Source organism: Ascaphus truei, chromosome 7, assembly GCF_040206685.1.
Source record: "Ascaphus truei isolate aAscTru1 chromosome 7, aAscTru1.hap1, whole genome shotgun sequence".
Lineage (NCBI taxonomy): Eukaryota > Metazoa > Chordata > Amphibia > Anura > Ascaphidae > Ascaphus > Ascaphus truei.
Window position 1 is genome coordinate 25591285 of NC_134489.1, and position 13617 is coordinate 25604901.

Sequence of the window (13617 nt, forward strand, 5' to 3'; positions counted from 1 at the left end):
GTTGAGAACATGGAAGAAGATGAAAAATGTTCTCGCTTCTTTTTTAAAAAAATAGTGGGAAAAAGAGAGGTGATGGAAAAATTGGAGGGGAAAGATAAAATAGAGGGAATGTTAGGGGAGGCTCAGGAATTTTATAGTGAGCTGTTCAAAAAAAAGAGAATAGATAAAGATCTGGAAGAATTCTTTTTAGAGAATTTGGAAGAACAATTGCAGGGAAAGGATAAAGAAGATCTATCAAGGGAAATAAGTCAAAAAGAAATTTATGGAATAATTAAAAGTTTGGCGACCGGGAAAACCCCAGGGAATGATGGGATAGGGATAGAGTTTTATGTGACTTTTTGGGAGGTGCTAAAAGGAGACTTCCAGAGAATCATACAAGAGTGTGTGATAGCAACAGAACTGCCTTTTTCATGGAGAAAGGGGGTAATAAAATTGATATATAAGAAAGGAGAAAAGGATAAAATTAAAAATTGGCGGCCGATTACACTGTTAAATACGGATTATAAAATCTTAGCAAAAATCATAGCAAATAGGCTAAAAAAAGTAATTGGGTCGGTTATAAGCACAGAACAGGTATGTGGAATACCGGGAAGAAGCATTACAGACAATCTTAGCATCATTCGTGATGCGGTATGGTATACTATTGATAGGGGGCAGGGCGCAGCCATGGTATCAATAGATTTTGAGAAAGCATATGATAGGGTGAATCACCAGTTTTTATTTAAAGTTTTGGAGAGACTGGGGATACCAGGAGAGGTGAGAAGGTGGATAAAAATTTGATATAAAGGAAGTGTAAGTGAAGTGATAATTAATGGCTATAATACAAGATTAGTGAAGATTGAGTCAGGAGTGAAACAGGGGTGTCCCTTGTCACCGTTATTATTTATATGTGCTATAGAGCCTTTATTACGAGGGATAAAAAAAGACAAGGTAATAAGAGGAATTCCTGTGCCAGGGGCAAATGGAGCGCAGATAAAAATGGTGGGGTACATGGATGACATAACGTTGTTATGTGAAAACCCAGTATCAATAAATAGGGGAATAAGAATTATTAAGTGGTTTTGTGAAGCTTCTGGCTTTAAAATTAATGTGGAGAAATCAGAGGGTATGGTAATAGGTAGGTGGAAGTACCAATTAAAGGCAGAGATTCCTTTACAGAAGGAAAAATTAAAAATCTTAGGAGTCTGGTTCTCAAATGATTTAAAGGGAGAAGAGAATTGGGAAGAGGTAAGAGAGAAGATAAAAAAGAAAATTTTGACATGGTCCTTAAGGAAATTAACACTGGAAGGGAAGATAATGGTGATAAAACAGGTTTTGTTGCCCATTTTATTGCATGTTGGAATGGTATATTTGCCGGAAGGGAATTCCTTAAAGAAAGTTGTAAGAGAGATCTTTTATTTTCTATGGGGGTCAAAAATGGAGAGGTTAAGGAGGGAAGAAATGATGAAACAAAAAAAGAATGGGGGGAAAGGTTTTCCTGATGTAAAGATGTATTTGGAGATTAAATTTTTCTCGTATTGTATAAAGAAGTCTCGTCTGAGTTGCATGACTGGATGTTTCCTTAGATATATTCTGGGTTTTTTGTTGAAAAGGTATAAATGGGTAGAAATAAATAATACTAAACCAATGTTAATAACACAGGCACCGGTGTTTGTACAAATAGAGAAAATAATAAGGAGATATGAGCTAAAAGAAATAGAAATAGGTTTCTTAATAGATCAAAAGAAATTAACAAGAATATTACAAGAAAAGGAGGTGATGACTGGAATTTATAATTTAAATGATATAGAATCAAGAAAAGTATGGGGAAATTTAAGTTATTATAAATTAATGAATAGTCAAAAAGATCTGGGGTGGGAGGCAGCACGGGACTGCCTCACGACTAGGGAATTTCAGCATAGAAGGGGATTAGTAGGAAGAGCTAAATGTCCGAGACAAAGATGTGGGGGAGATGAAACACCGTTACATGTTTTTTGGAATTGTGCGTTTTCTTTAAAAGTATGGAAACAAGCAGGACCATTAATTAAAAAAATAGGGGGTCTGAAGAGAGTAGACCACGAAGTGGTTCTGTATGGCAGGATGGCATGCAGCTCAGACAGACACCAAAAGCAAATATGGCTGATGGTTAGCTGTATAAAAGAAGCACTGTGGAAATGTAGAAATATAGCTTTGTCAAAAAGAGAAGAATTGACTGTTAATGATTGTATAAAAATAGCTTTGAGTTATATGTACAGGTATTATATAAGAAGTCAGGGAGAGATAGGAGAAGAAGAGGCAAGAAAAATATGGCAAGTAGAAAGGTGGAATACTATTGTTGTATAAGTGAAATGTAAATAGATAAAAAAGGATGGAATAGGGTAGAATGTAGGATAAATATAGGAATGGGAAATATGCTTTTACATTAAGGAAAAGAAGTAGTAGAATGGAAATTTGAGTAGTAGCACTAGGTGCGATGTACGGGTCCTTAATGTGGAGTACGGGAGAGAAGAGGTGGGCCTGTGCTCCACTCTGCAGCTCTTTAGCTGCGGAGTAAAAGCATAGGAGGTTATTCGTATTTATAGATATGAACAATTTTTATTACAAAGATGGAATGTTACAATGGATGTATGATGTAATTTTTTTGGTGTTTTTTTTTTGGTTTGTGGTTTTTCAAAAAGTAACATTGTAAAACTAAGAAGATGTAAATAAAAATCATTTAAAACAAAAAAAATCTGTTCTTATCAGTTTAATATCTGATACGTCCCCTATCTGGGGACCATATATTAAATGGATTTTTAGAACAGGGAGATGGAAGAAGAGCTTGCTCTGTCCACTCCACGCATTGACCTGGTATTGCAGTACCTCCAGGACCGGTGCACTTCCCTTTGGGGATATTTGGCTTGTATCAAAAAATAGAAACAAATGACTGTCTGACAGAAAAAAAACAAACATGCATTTTTGGCTCTTTCTTTTGCAAAGAAAGAAGAAGATGAAATGACGACAAAATAAAGCCTCCTTCTTTTTGCTGTGTCTTGTTTGCTCTTTTGCGTGGCTTCTTACTTTCTTTTCTTTTCAGCTCCTCCTCGCATGGAGCAGGAGTGCCGCCTGCTGCCTAGCCTAATTCAGTCCGAACGAGCAGATGCCTAAGAAACTCCTGTTGAAGCTGTATCCAAATAGCCTGCATAGCAAACACTGCAGCAGCAAGCAGCAAGCAGCAAGCAGCAAATGCCTTGACTTGCTGGCTTCTTGTCACAATGGCTGGCTGGCTGAAATGACCTGAACTGAAAAGCCCAGCCACTGGCTGCTTGCATGCTTGCTGCCTGAGTTTCATGGCAGCCCGGACGAGTCGGCTAGCAGAGAAAAAGTGGGCGGTTCCTATGCAAATAAGCAGACGAAGCCTGGTGCCGGAAAAAGAACTGGAAGCATGTGCCTTTTTGGCTGTTTGCTGGCCATGCGGGCCCCCCAGCAGTGTGTGCGGCTGCTTTTCTTTACTCCATAGAAAGTCTTTGGCTTTTGCATCCGTCGTCGTCGTCGCCGCCGCTGCTGCATAGACTCCCCGGGGCTGTGTCGGGAGGAGCGGAGGGACTGGAGGCAGGCCTGCTGGGGGAGGAGGCGAGCGGGCAGCCAGCGGCTCCCTCTGCCCTTCTCCCTAAAGCGTAGCGCCCCTGGCCGTCGGGCGGCGCTCAGGCGGGGGCCCATTTCTGGTTATCGCTTCTCGGCCTTTTGGCTAAGATCAAGTGTAGTATCTGTTCTTATCAGTTTAATATCTGATACGTCCCCTATCTGGGGACCATATATTAAATGGATTTTTAGAACAGGGAGATGGAAGAAGAGCTTGCTCTGTCCACTCCACGCATTGACCTGGTATTGCAGTACCTCCAGGACCGGTGCACTTCCCTTTGGGGATATTTGGCTTGTATCAAAAAATAGAAACAAATGACTGTCTGACAGAAAAAAAACAAACATGCATTTTTGGCTCTTTCTTTTGCAAAGAAAGAAGAAGATGAAATGACGACAAAATAAAGCCTCCTTCTTTTTGCTGTGTCTTGTTTGCTCTTTTGCGTGGCTTCTTACTTTCTTTTCTTTTCAGCTCCTCCTCGCATGGAGCAGGAGTGCCGCCTGCTGCCTAGCCTAATTCAGTCCGAACGAGCAGATGCCTAAGAAACTCCTGTTGAAGCTGTATCCAAATAGCCTGCATAGCAAACACTGCAGCAGCAAGCAGCAAGCAGCAAGCAGCAAATGCCTTGACTTGCTGGCTTCTTGTCACAATGGCTGGCTGGCTGAAATGACCTGAACTGAAAAGCCCAGCCACTGGCTGCTTGCATGCTTGCTGCCTGAGTTTCATGGCAGCCCGGACGAGTCGGCTAGCAGAGAAAAAGTGGGCGGTTCCTATGCAAATAAGCAGACGAAGCCTGGTGCCGGAAAAAGAACTGGAAGCATGTGCCTTTTTGGCTGTTTGCTGGCCATGCGGGCCCCCCAGCAGTGTGTGCGGCTGCTTTTCTTTACTCCATAGAAAGTCTTTGGCTTTTGCATCCGTCGTCGTCGTCGCCGCCGCTGCTGCATAGACTCCCCGGGGCTGTGTCGGGAGGAGCGGAGGGACTGGAGGCAGGCCTGCTGGGGGAGGAGGCGAGCGGGCAGCCAGCGGCTCCCTCTGCCCTTCTCCCTAAAGCGTAGCGCCCCTGGCCGTCGGGCGGCGCTCAGGCGGGGGCCCATTTCTGGTTATCGCTTCTCGGCCTTTTGGCTAAGATCAAGCGAGATGAGTGCTCCTCTCGACCTGCACAGCTATGACCAAATGCAGTACTATCCTACATGGGCTCCAGTAGGAAAGGTCTGTGGCAAGCATTTGGCCCTCTAGCTAGTTGAGAGGTGGTGTCCAGGCCCAGGACCACAGAACCCCTGAGCCTTCGGGCTAAGGGGGGATGGCATTCGAACAACCAGCCCTTCGGGGCTGGGGTGCACCCGCACAACCCTCGAAAGAGGGGATATGATGTGAACTCCCCTGCGGGCCTCGGGCCAGAGGGAGGAAGAGACGGATGTCCTGAATCCTAACGGAGGAAGGCATCAATGTCCCTGGAGACCTAGGCTTTCGGGCTGAAACCTCCAGGGAAACTGGGCACCAAGGGCGGGTCTGACTTCGGTTGGACAGTCCAAGGGCAAGCTCCCTATCCACTGAAGTGGACTGGGATCCGATGAGCGAGAGGGTGGACCCTCTCGGGAGGAAAAAAAAAAAAAAAAAAAAAAAATCTGTTCTTATCAGTTTAATATCTGATACGTCCCCTATCTGGGGACCATATATTAAATGGATTTTTAGAACAGGGAGATGGAAGAAGAGCTTGCTCTGTCCACTCCACGCATTGACCTGGTATTGCAGTACCTCCAGGACCGGTGCACTTCCCTTTGGGGATATTTGGCTTGTATCAAAAAATAGAAACAAATGACTGTCTGACAGAAAAAAAACAAACATGCATTTTTGGCTCTTTCTTTTGCAAAGAAAGAAGAAGATGAAATGACGACAAAATAAAGCCTCCTTCTTTTTGCTGTGTCTTGTTTGCTCTTTTGCGTGGCTTCTTACTTTCTTTTCTTTTCAGCTCCTCCTCGCATGGAGCAGGAGTGCCGCCTGCTGCCTAGCCTAATTCAGTCCGAACGAGCAGATGCCTAAGAAACTCCTGTTGAAGCTGTATCCAAATAGCCTGCATAGCAAACACTGCAGCAGCAAGCAGCAAGCAGCAAGCAGCAAATGCCTTGACTTGCTGGCTTCTTGTCACAATGGCTGGCTGGCTGAAATGACCTGAACTGAAAAGCCCAGCCACTGGCTGCTTGCATGCTTGCTGCCTGAGTTTCATGGCAGCCCGGACGAGTCGGCTAGCAGAGAAAAAGTGGGCGGTTCCTATGCAAATAAGCAGACGAAGCCTGGTGCCGGAAAAAGAACTGGAAGCATGTGCCTTTTTGGCTGTTTGCTGGCCATGCGGGCCCCCCAGCAGTGTGTGCGGCTGCTTTTCTTTACTCCATAGAAAGTCTTTGGCTTTTGCATCCGTCGTCGTCGTCGCCGCCGCTGCTGCATAGACTCCCCGGGGCTGTGTCGGGAGGAGCGGAGGGACTGGAGGCAGGCCTGCTGGGGGAGGAGGCGAGCGGGCAGCCAGCGGCTCCCTCTGCCCTTCTCCCTAAAGCGTAGCGCCCCTGGCCGTCGGGCGGCGCTCAGGCGGGGGCCCATTTCTGGTTATCGCTTCTCGGCCTTTTGGCTCAGATCAAGTGTCTGGGCTGAGAGGTTGCTGAGACTGTACCCCCTTGGCCTTGAGTCATCGTTCCGGAAGGGACTTAAGACTCATGCTGCTATTAGGGGGGTGCGCCATCTCAGGCAGCGGGAGGTGATCAGGAGCGGACAAGGAGAGAGAGAGATGGTGAAGGGCCGGCGCCTTGGCCTTGGGGGATCGTCCTAACAGACTTAACCCCCTTGCTGCTATAAGGGTGCCGCTCCGGATCCAATGACGTGATTGGCGGACGAGGACGAGAAGAGAGAGAGATGGTGAAGGGCCGTCGCCTTGGCCTGGAGGGATCGTCCTGAAAAGACTTAACCCTCCTGCAGCTATTGGGGCGACGCACCGGATCCTGTGGAGACGAGGATAAAGATGGCGGATGGTGCAAATGCCAAGAACTGCATTCGTTTGCAGGTGGAAGAGACCAAGCGAGCCAGAGTGGACATACGATATATCGTGAAGGAGGTCGTGAGAAAGCTACTTGGTGTGGATGATGGAGAAATTTATTGTCTGCAGGAGTTCCCAAAGCAGGGAGTCTTTGACCTGACTTTTGCGGAGGAGGAGTTCTGCTGGACGGCTTTCGAGAGATGCAAGGCAGTTGCAAGTGACCTGAGGATGCTGGGAATTGAAGTTTTGCCCAGATTTTTGCAAGAGGAGAGACCAGTAATTGTGCAGATGTACAATGTATATGCGAAGAAGGAGGACATTGGGTGCTTTTTGAGTCGATACTGTCTAATGGTCAGAGATGGTGGTGAATTGAAGAACTGTTTTGGAATGTTCAATGGGAAGAGACGTTTCTGGGTCCGGTTTAGGCCAGACCCAAAGTGTGTAGGGGGAGTCATGCACCCCCCGGCGAACTTTTGCATTGGCAGAGATAGGGGTGTTCTGTGTTACCCCGGACAGCCTTATGGTTTGATATGCCGCAATTGTAGCAAGAAGGGACATGTTGCAGCTAAATGTACAGACCAGAAAAGATGTGATTTATGTGGAGAATACGGACATTTGGCGAAGAAATGCCCTGAGAGAGCCGAGTTGAAGATACTAAAGACTTTTGGGAGTTCATATGAACAATTGAGTGACTCTGAAATGTGTTTTGATTTGTGTGAACAGACAGATATGGGAGAAAGAGAGAAGGACAGTGTGGAGGAGGAGGAGGAGGGAAGTTTGAAACGACAAGAAAGAGTTTCTAGGAAAGAACAGAGTCAGCAAAATAGTGAAGAGGTGGAAGAACTGTTAGGTGTAAGTAAGAGTGAGTGTGAGGGTAATGGACAGGATAGAGGGTATGTTAGTGAGGATGGAAAGGGAAATGAAGAGGGAAGCGTGAAGGAGGAGGGGTTAGGAAAGTCATGTGTAGCGCCGGTTTCGTCAGAGAGTGTTCCTGGGAAAGGAGAGTTGGGGGACAAGCACTTAAATGTAAAAGTTGAAGTTATCAGTGTGCAGGAGGTAGAGAGTGAGACTGAGGATGGTATACAAGAGAATGGGGAGGAGGGTGGGCAGGAAAGGGGGAAGGAGAATGAGGTGGGAGAGGAAGAGAGTGTGTCGGTGGAGGAGGAGGAGGAAGAGAGTGTGTCGGTGGAGGAGGAGGAGAGTGTGTCTGTGAAGGAGGAAGAGAGTGTGTTGGTGGAGGAGGAAGAGAGTGTAGAATACAGTGGAAGCCAAGAGGATGAGGAGAGTAAGGGAGATTGGGAAAGGGTGCCTTTTGAGGAAAAAAGGGGAAGAATTGAAAAGGTGTTTCAGCAGGCATTAGGACAGGCAGAGTTATGGGTTTATATTTGTAGTGAAAAGCAATTGAGAAATGCAATAGAGGATGTATATTGTCATTTTTTTTATAAAGCAGATTAGTAGTAGAAAAAAGATGTTAAGAAAGTATTATACGAGTGTATAAATGGTAATTAGGTTAGGCAAAGGGGAGAGTTTTCTCAGGGGAAGAGATGGAAGAAGTTTTGGAGTTGGGGGGGGATTGTAAATGGGGAGGAAGAAATGTGAAGGTCTGATTAGAATGTATTTTGAAGAAGTGTGTTGAAATATAGAGAGGAAAATGGGAATGTTTAAGTGGAAACAGTATGAACAAGAGGATAAAAAGAAGTAGGAGGATTTGTTATCTGAGGGAATAGAATGTAAAATTGTGCACATGAAAAGTGAATTAATGTATAAATAGGTTTGGTTTTTGAAATAGAAGAATGTTAGCAAAATATTGCAATAGAGTTTGTTGTAATGAATAATGTGGGTGGTTTTTTTGTAAAATGTAGTAGTGGTTGAAAAGTTTTTTTTATCTGATGGGTATGTAAATTTTGTTTTTTGTAAAGTGTGAAGGGTTTGGTGAAGTAACCGAGATAATTTTGGTAGTAGGAATTATGAAGGTATTTTCGGAAAGTGTTAAGTTGTTTGCTTGTATAAAATGTATTATTTGTATTGAAGTTTGAAAAAACATTCAAATGTTGTTAATTTATCTCTGTGTTAATAAACACAAATAAAACAAAAAAAAAAAAAAAAAAAAAAAAAAAAATCTGTTCTTATCAGTTTAATATCTGATACGTCCCCTATCTGGGGACCATATATTAAATGGATTTTTAGAACAGGGAGATGGAAGAAGAGCTTGCTCTGTCCACTCCACGCATTGACCTGGTATTGCAGTACCTCCAGGACCGGTGCACTTCCCTTTGGGGATATTTGGCTTGTATCAAAAAATAGAAACAAATGACTGTCTGACAGAAAAAAAACAAACATGCATTTTTGGCTCTTTCTTTTGCAAAGAAAGAAGAAGATGAAATGACGACAAAATAAAGCCTCCTTCTTTTTGCTGTGTCTTGTTTGCTCTTTTGCGTGGCTTCTTACTTTCTTTTCTTTTCAGCTCCTCCTCGCATGGAGCAGGAGTGCCGCCTGCTGCCTAGCCTAATTCAGTCCGAACGAGCAGATGCCTAAGAAACTCCTGTTGAAGCTGTATCCAAATAGCCTGCATAGCAAACACTGCAGCAGCAAGCAGCAAGCAGCAAGCAGCAAATGCCTTGACTTGCTGGCTTCTTGTCACAATGGCTGGCTGGCTGAAATGACCTGAACTGAAAAGCCCAGCCACTGGCTGCTTGCATGCTTGCTGCCTGAGTTTCATGGCAGCCCGGACGAGTCGGCTAGCAGAGAAAAAGTGGGCGGTTCCTATGCAAATAAGCAGACGAAGCCTGGTGCCGGAAAAAGAACTGGAAGCATGTGCCTTTTTGGCTGTTTGCTGGCCATGCGGGCCCCCCAGCAGTGTGTGCGGCTGCTTTTCTTTACTCCATAGAAAGTCTTTGGCTTTTGCATCCGTCGTCGTCGTCGCCGCCGCTGCTGCATAGACTCCCCGGGGCTGTGTCGGGAGGAGCGGAGGGACTGGAGGCAGGCCTGCTGGGGGAGGAGGCGAGCGGGCAGCCAGCGGCTCCCTCTGCCCTTCTCCCTAAAGCGTAGCGCCCCTGGCCGTCGGGCGGCGCTCAGGCGGGGGCCCATTTCTGGTTATCGCTTCTCGGCCTTTTGGCTAAGATCAAGTGTAGTATCTGTTCTTATCAGTTTAATATCTGATACGTCCCCTATCTGGGGACCATATATTAAATGGATTTTTAGAACAGGGAGATGGAAGAAGAGCTTGCTCTGTCCACTCCACGCATTGACCTGGTATTGCAGTACCTCCAGGACCGGTGCACTTCCCTTTGGGGATATTTGGCTTGTATCAAAAAATAGAAACAAATGACTGTCTGACAGAAAAAAAACAAACATGCATTTTTGGCTCTTTCTTTTGCAAAGAAAGAAGAAGATGAAATGACGACAAAATAAAGCCTCCTTCTTTTTGCTGTGTCTTGTTTGCTCTTTTGCGTGGCTTCTTACTTTCTTTTCTTTTCAGCTCCTCCTCGCATGGAGCAGGAGTGCCGCCTGCTGCCTAGCCTAATTCAGTCCGAACGAGCAGATGCCTAAGAAACTCCTGTTGAAGCTGTATCCAAATAGCCTGCATAGCAAACACTGCAGCAGCAAGCAGCAAGCAGCAAGCAGCAAATGCCTTGACTTGCTGGCTTCTTGTCACAATGGCTGGCTGGCTGAAATGACCTGAACTGAAAAGCCCAGCCACTGGCTGCTTGCATGCTTGCTGCCTGAGTTTCATGGCAGCCCGGACGAGTCGGCTAGCAGAGAAAAAGTGGGCGGTTCCTATGCAAATAAGCAGACGAAGCCTGGTGCCGGAAAAAGAACTGGAAGCATGTGCCTTTTTGGCTGTTTGCTGGCCATGCGGGCCCCCCAGCAGTGTGTGCGGCTGCTTTTCTTTACTCCATAGAAAGTCTTTGGCTTTTGCATCCGTCGTCGTCGTCGCCGCCGCTGCTGCATAGACTCCCCGGGGCTGTGTCGGGAGGAGCGGAGGGACTGGAGGCAGGCCTGCTGGGGGAGGAGGCGAGCGGGCAGCCAGCGGCTCCCTCTGCCCTTCTCCCTAAAGCGTAGCGCCCCTGGCCGTCGGGCGGCGCTCAGGCGGGGGCCCATTTCTGGTTATCGCTTCTCGGCCTTTTGGCTCAGATCAAGTGTCTGGGCTGAGAGGTTGCGCTGAGTCTGTGACTCCTTGGCCTTGGGTCATCGCTTCCTGGGGAGCTTAAGACCCATGCTGCTATGAGGGAGTCACGCTAACTCGAGCACGGGAGGCGATCAGGAGAGAGAGAAGGAGAGGGGCCGGCGCCTTGGCCTTGAGGGATCGTTCCCCAGGAACTAAACCCTCATGCTGCTATAGGGGCGCCGCACCTGACCCTGGACGGCCGGTTTTGATGGAGAGGAGATAAAGATGGAGGCTGGAAGTTCTGGACGAAACACCATCAGACTCCTGGTGGTGGAGGCTGAGAGATGGCGTGTGGGACTCCAAACCATCGTGGAGGATGTCCTAAGAGATTTGCTGGAAGTGGATATCGGCAACATTTTCTGCTTGCAGGCGTTCCCAAGGAAGGGGATTTATGATGTGTCATTCGGAGAAGAGATGGAGTGCGGCAATGCGTATGAGGCTTGCAAAAAGAAAAGAGAGGATCTGGAAAAGATGGGAATACAGGCAGTACCTAGCTTTCTGCTAGAGGAGCGCCTAGTGCGTGTACACATGTACAATGCCTTTGTGGAGAAGGAGGAAATCGTGTCGTTCTTGGAGAGGTTTTGTTCTGTGGTGGGTGGTGGTGAGAGACAAAGAAATATGTATGGAATTTTCAATGGAGAAAGACTGTTTACTGTACGTTTCAGGCTGGATTTTGAGAATGGAGGGGGAGTGATGCACCCCCCGGACAATTTCTGCATTGGAGTAAACAAAGGCTTCCTGAGGTATCCAGGGAGGCCTAAGGGGAGAATATGCCGTAATTGCAACGAGGAAGGACATGTCGCAGCGCTTTGTAGCGCTCCAAAGAGATGTGACAATTGTGGTGTTACGGGACATTTGGCACGTCAGTGCCACAAAAAGACTTATGCACGAGGGATGAAAACGTGCAGATGGGAAAAAGTGGCGAAAGTTATAGAAGAGGATAAGAAAGCAAGATCTGAAAAAATGAGGATAGAACAGTGTCAGCAAAGAATAGAAAATCATTCTTTAGGTTTTGATGTAGGTAAAGATGAAGGAAAGGGGGACAGTGTGGGGGAGGAAGAAATCAGTGTTCAGGAGGAGGAAAGGGAGCTGTTGGAGAACTGTGGGCAGGATAGTGGGAAGGAGAATGAGTTAGGAGAGGAAGAGAGTGTGTCGATGGAGGAGGAGGAGGAAGAGAGAGTACCGGTAGAGGAGGAAGAGAGTGTGTCTGTGAAGGAGGAAGAGAGTGTGTCTGTGGAGGAGGAAGAGAGTGTGGCTGTGGAAGAGGAAGAGAGGGTGTCTGTGGAGGTAAAGGGGGAGGAAATGGAAGGTAGTGACGAGGGGAATGAGGAGGAAAAGATAAAAGAGGTGTTCCAGGATCAAATAAGAATGGCAAACATTTGGGCTATTATTTGTAGTAAAGAGCAGTTAGAGGAGGCCATAAAGGATGTATATAGAACGTTTATGGATGAATTATAATTATGCACATGATGGGGTTCTTAAAGAAACGGGGAAAAGTATGAGTATCTGTAATCTTAGGGAGTAGATTGATAGAAGGGAAAAAAATATACTGATATGAAAAGTGAATTAATGTATAAATATGTTTGGTTTTTATATGTTAGAGGTCAGTGAGTGGGCTTGATTCTTGTTGATTACCGAATGTAAATATAGGTTATGTCAAGTGTGATATGTTTTGAAAAATGTGGATTTATGTGGATGAAGACACAAAAGTGGTAATGATTTGAGTTTATGTGGGGGAATGTGTGGGTTAATTTTTGTATTGGGAATTATGAAAGTATTTTCGGAAAAGTGTAAAGTTTTTTGTATGAAATGTATTATTTGTATTGAAGAATGTTTGATTGTGTGTTGTTGTAATGAATAATGTGGGTGTTTTTTTTGTAAAATGTAGTAGTGGTTGAAAAGTTTTTTTTTATCTGATGGGTATGTAAATTTTGTTTTTTGTAAAGTGTGAAGGGTTTGGTGAAGTAACCGAGATAATTTTGGTAGTAGGAATTATGAAGGTATTTTCGGAAAGTGTTAAGTTGTTTGCTTGTATAAAATGTATTATTTGTATTGAAGTTTGAAAAAACATTCAAATGTTGTTAATTTATCTCTGTGTTAATAAACACAAATAAAACAAAAAAAAAAAAAAAAAAATCTGTTCTTATCAGTTTAATATCTGATACGTCCCCTATCTGGGGACCATATATTAAATGGATTTTTAGAACAGGGAGATGGAAGAAGAGCTTGCTCTGTCCACTCCACGCATTGACCTGGTATTGCAGTACCTCCAGGACCGGTGCACTTCCCTTTGGGGATATTTGGCTTGTATCAAAAAATAGAAACAAATGACTGTCTGACAGAAAAAAAACAAACATGCATTTTTGGCTCTTTCTTTTGCAAAGAAAGAAGAAGATGAAATGACGACAAAATAAAGCCTCCTTCTTTTTGCTGTGTCTTGTTTGCTCTTTTGCGTGGCTTCTTACTTTCTTTTCTTTTCAGCTCCTCCTCGCATGGAGCAGGAGTGCCGCCTGCTGCCTAGCCTAATTCAGTCCGAACGAGCAGATGCCTAAGAAACTCCTGTTGAAGCTGTATCCAAATAGCCTGCATAGCAAACACTGCAGCAGCAAGCAGCAAGCAGCAAGCAGCAAATGCCTTGACTTGCTGGCTTCTTGTCACAATGGCTGGCTGGCTGAAATGACCTGAACTGAAAAGCCCAGCCACTGGCTGCTTGCATGCTTGCTGCCTGAGTTTCATGGCAGCCCGGACGAGTCGGCTAGCAGAGAAAAAGTGGGCGGTTCCTATGCAAATAAGCAGACGAAGCCTGGTGCCGGAAAAAGAACTGGAAGC

General features: G+C 45.4%; 3 non-coding genes and 3 pseudogenes across 3 annotated transcripts; all 6 read left to right on the forward strand.

The window, feature by feature from the left end:
* The first annotated feature begins 2688 nt into the window (after positions 1 to 2688).
* On the forward strand, positions 2689 to 2863 carry LOC142500070 (U2 spliceosomal RNA; annotated as a pseudogene).
* Positions 2864 to 3686: 823 nt separating this feature from the next.
* Positions 3687 to 3877, forward strand: LOC142500448 (U2 spliceosomal RNA). Its single transcript, XR_012803005.1, has one exon. It is a non-coding gene; the product is annotated as a U2 spliceosomal RNA (small nuclear RNA).
* A 1307-nt stretch (positions 3878 to 5184) lies between these two features.
* Positions 5185 to 5375, forward strand: LOC142500298 (U2 spliceosomal RNA). Its single transcript, XR_012802895.1, has one exon. It is a non-coding gene; the product is annotated as a U2 spliceosomal RNA (small nuclear RNA).
* A 3306-nt stretch (positions 5376 to 8681) lies between these two features.
* LOC142500278 (U2 spliceosomal RNA) lies at positions 8682 to 8892 on the forward strand (annotated as a pseudogene).
* Positions 8893 to 9715: 823 nt separating this feature from the next.
* Positions 9716 to 9906, forward strand: LOC142500449 (U2 spliceosomal RNA). Its single transcript, XR_012803006.1, has one exon. It is a non-coding gene; the product is annotated as a U2 spliceosomal RNA (small nuclear RNA).
* Positions 9907 to 12876: 2970 nt separating this feature from the next.
* LOC142500243 (U2 spliceosomal RNA) lies at positions 12877 to 13077 on the forward strand (annotated as a pseudogene).
* Positions 13078 to 13617: the final 540 nt, after the last annotated feature.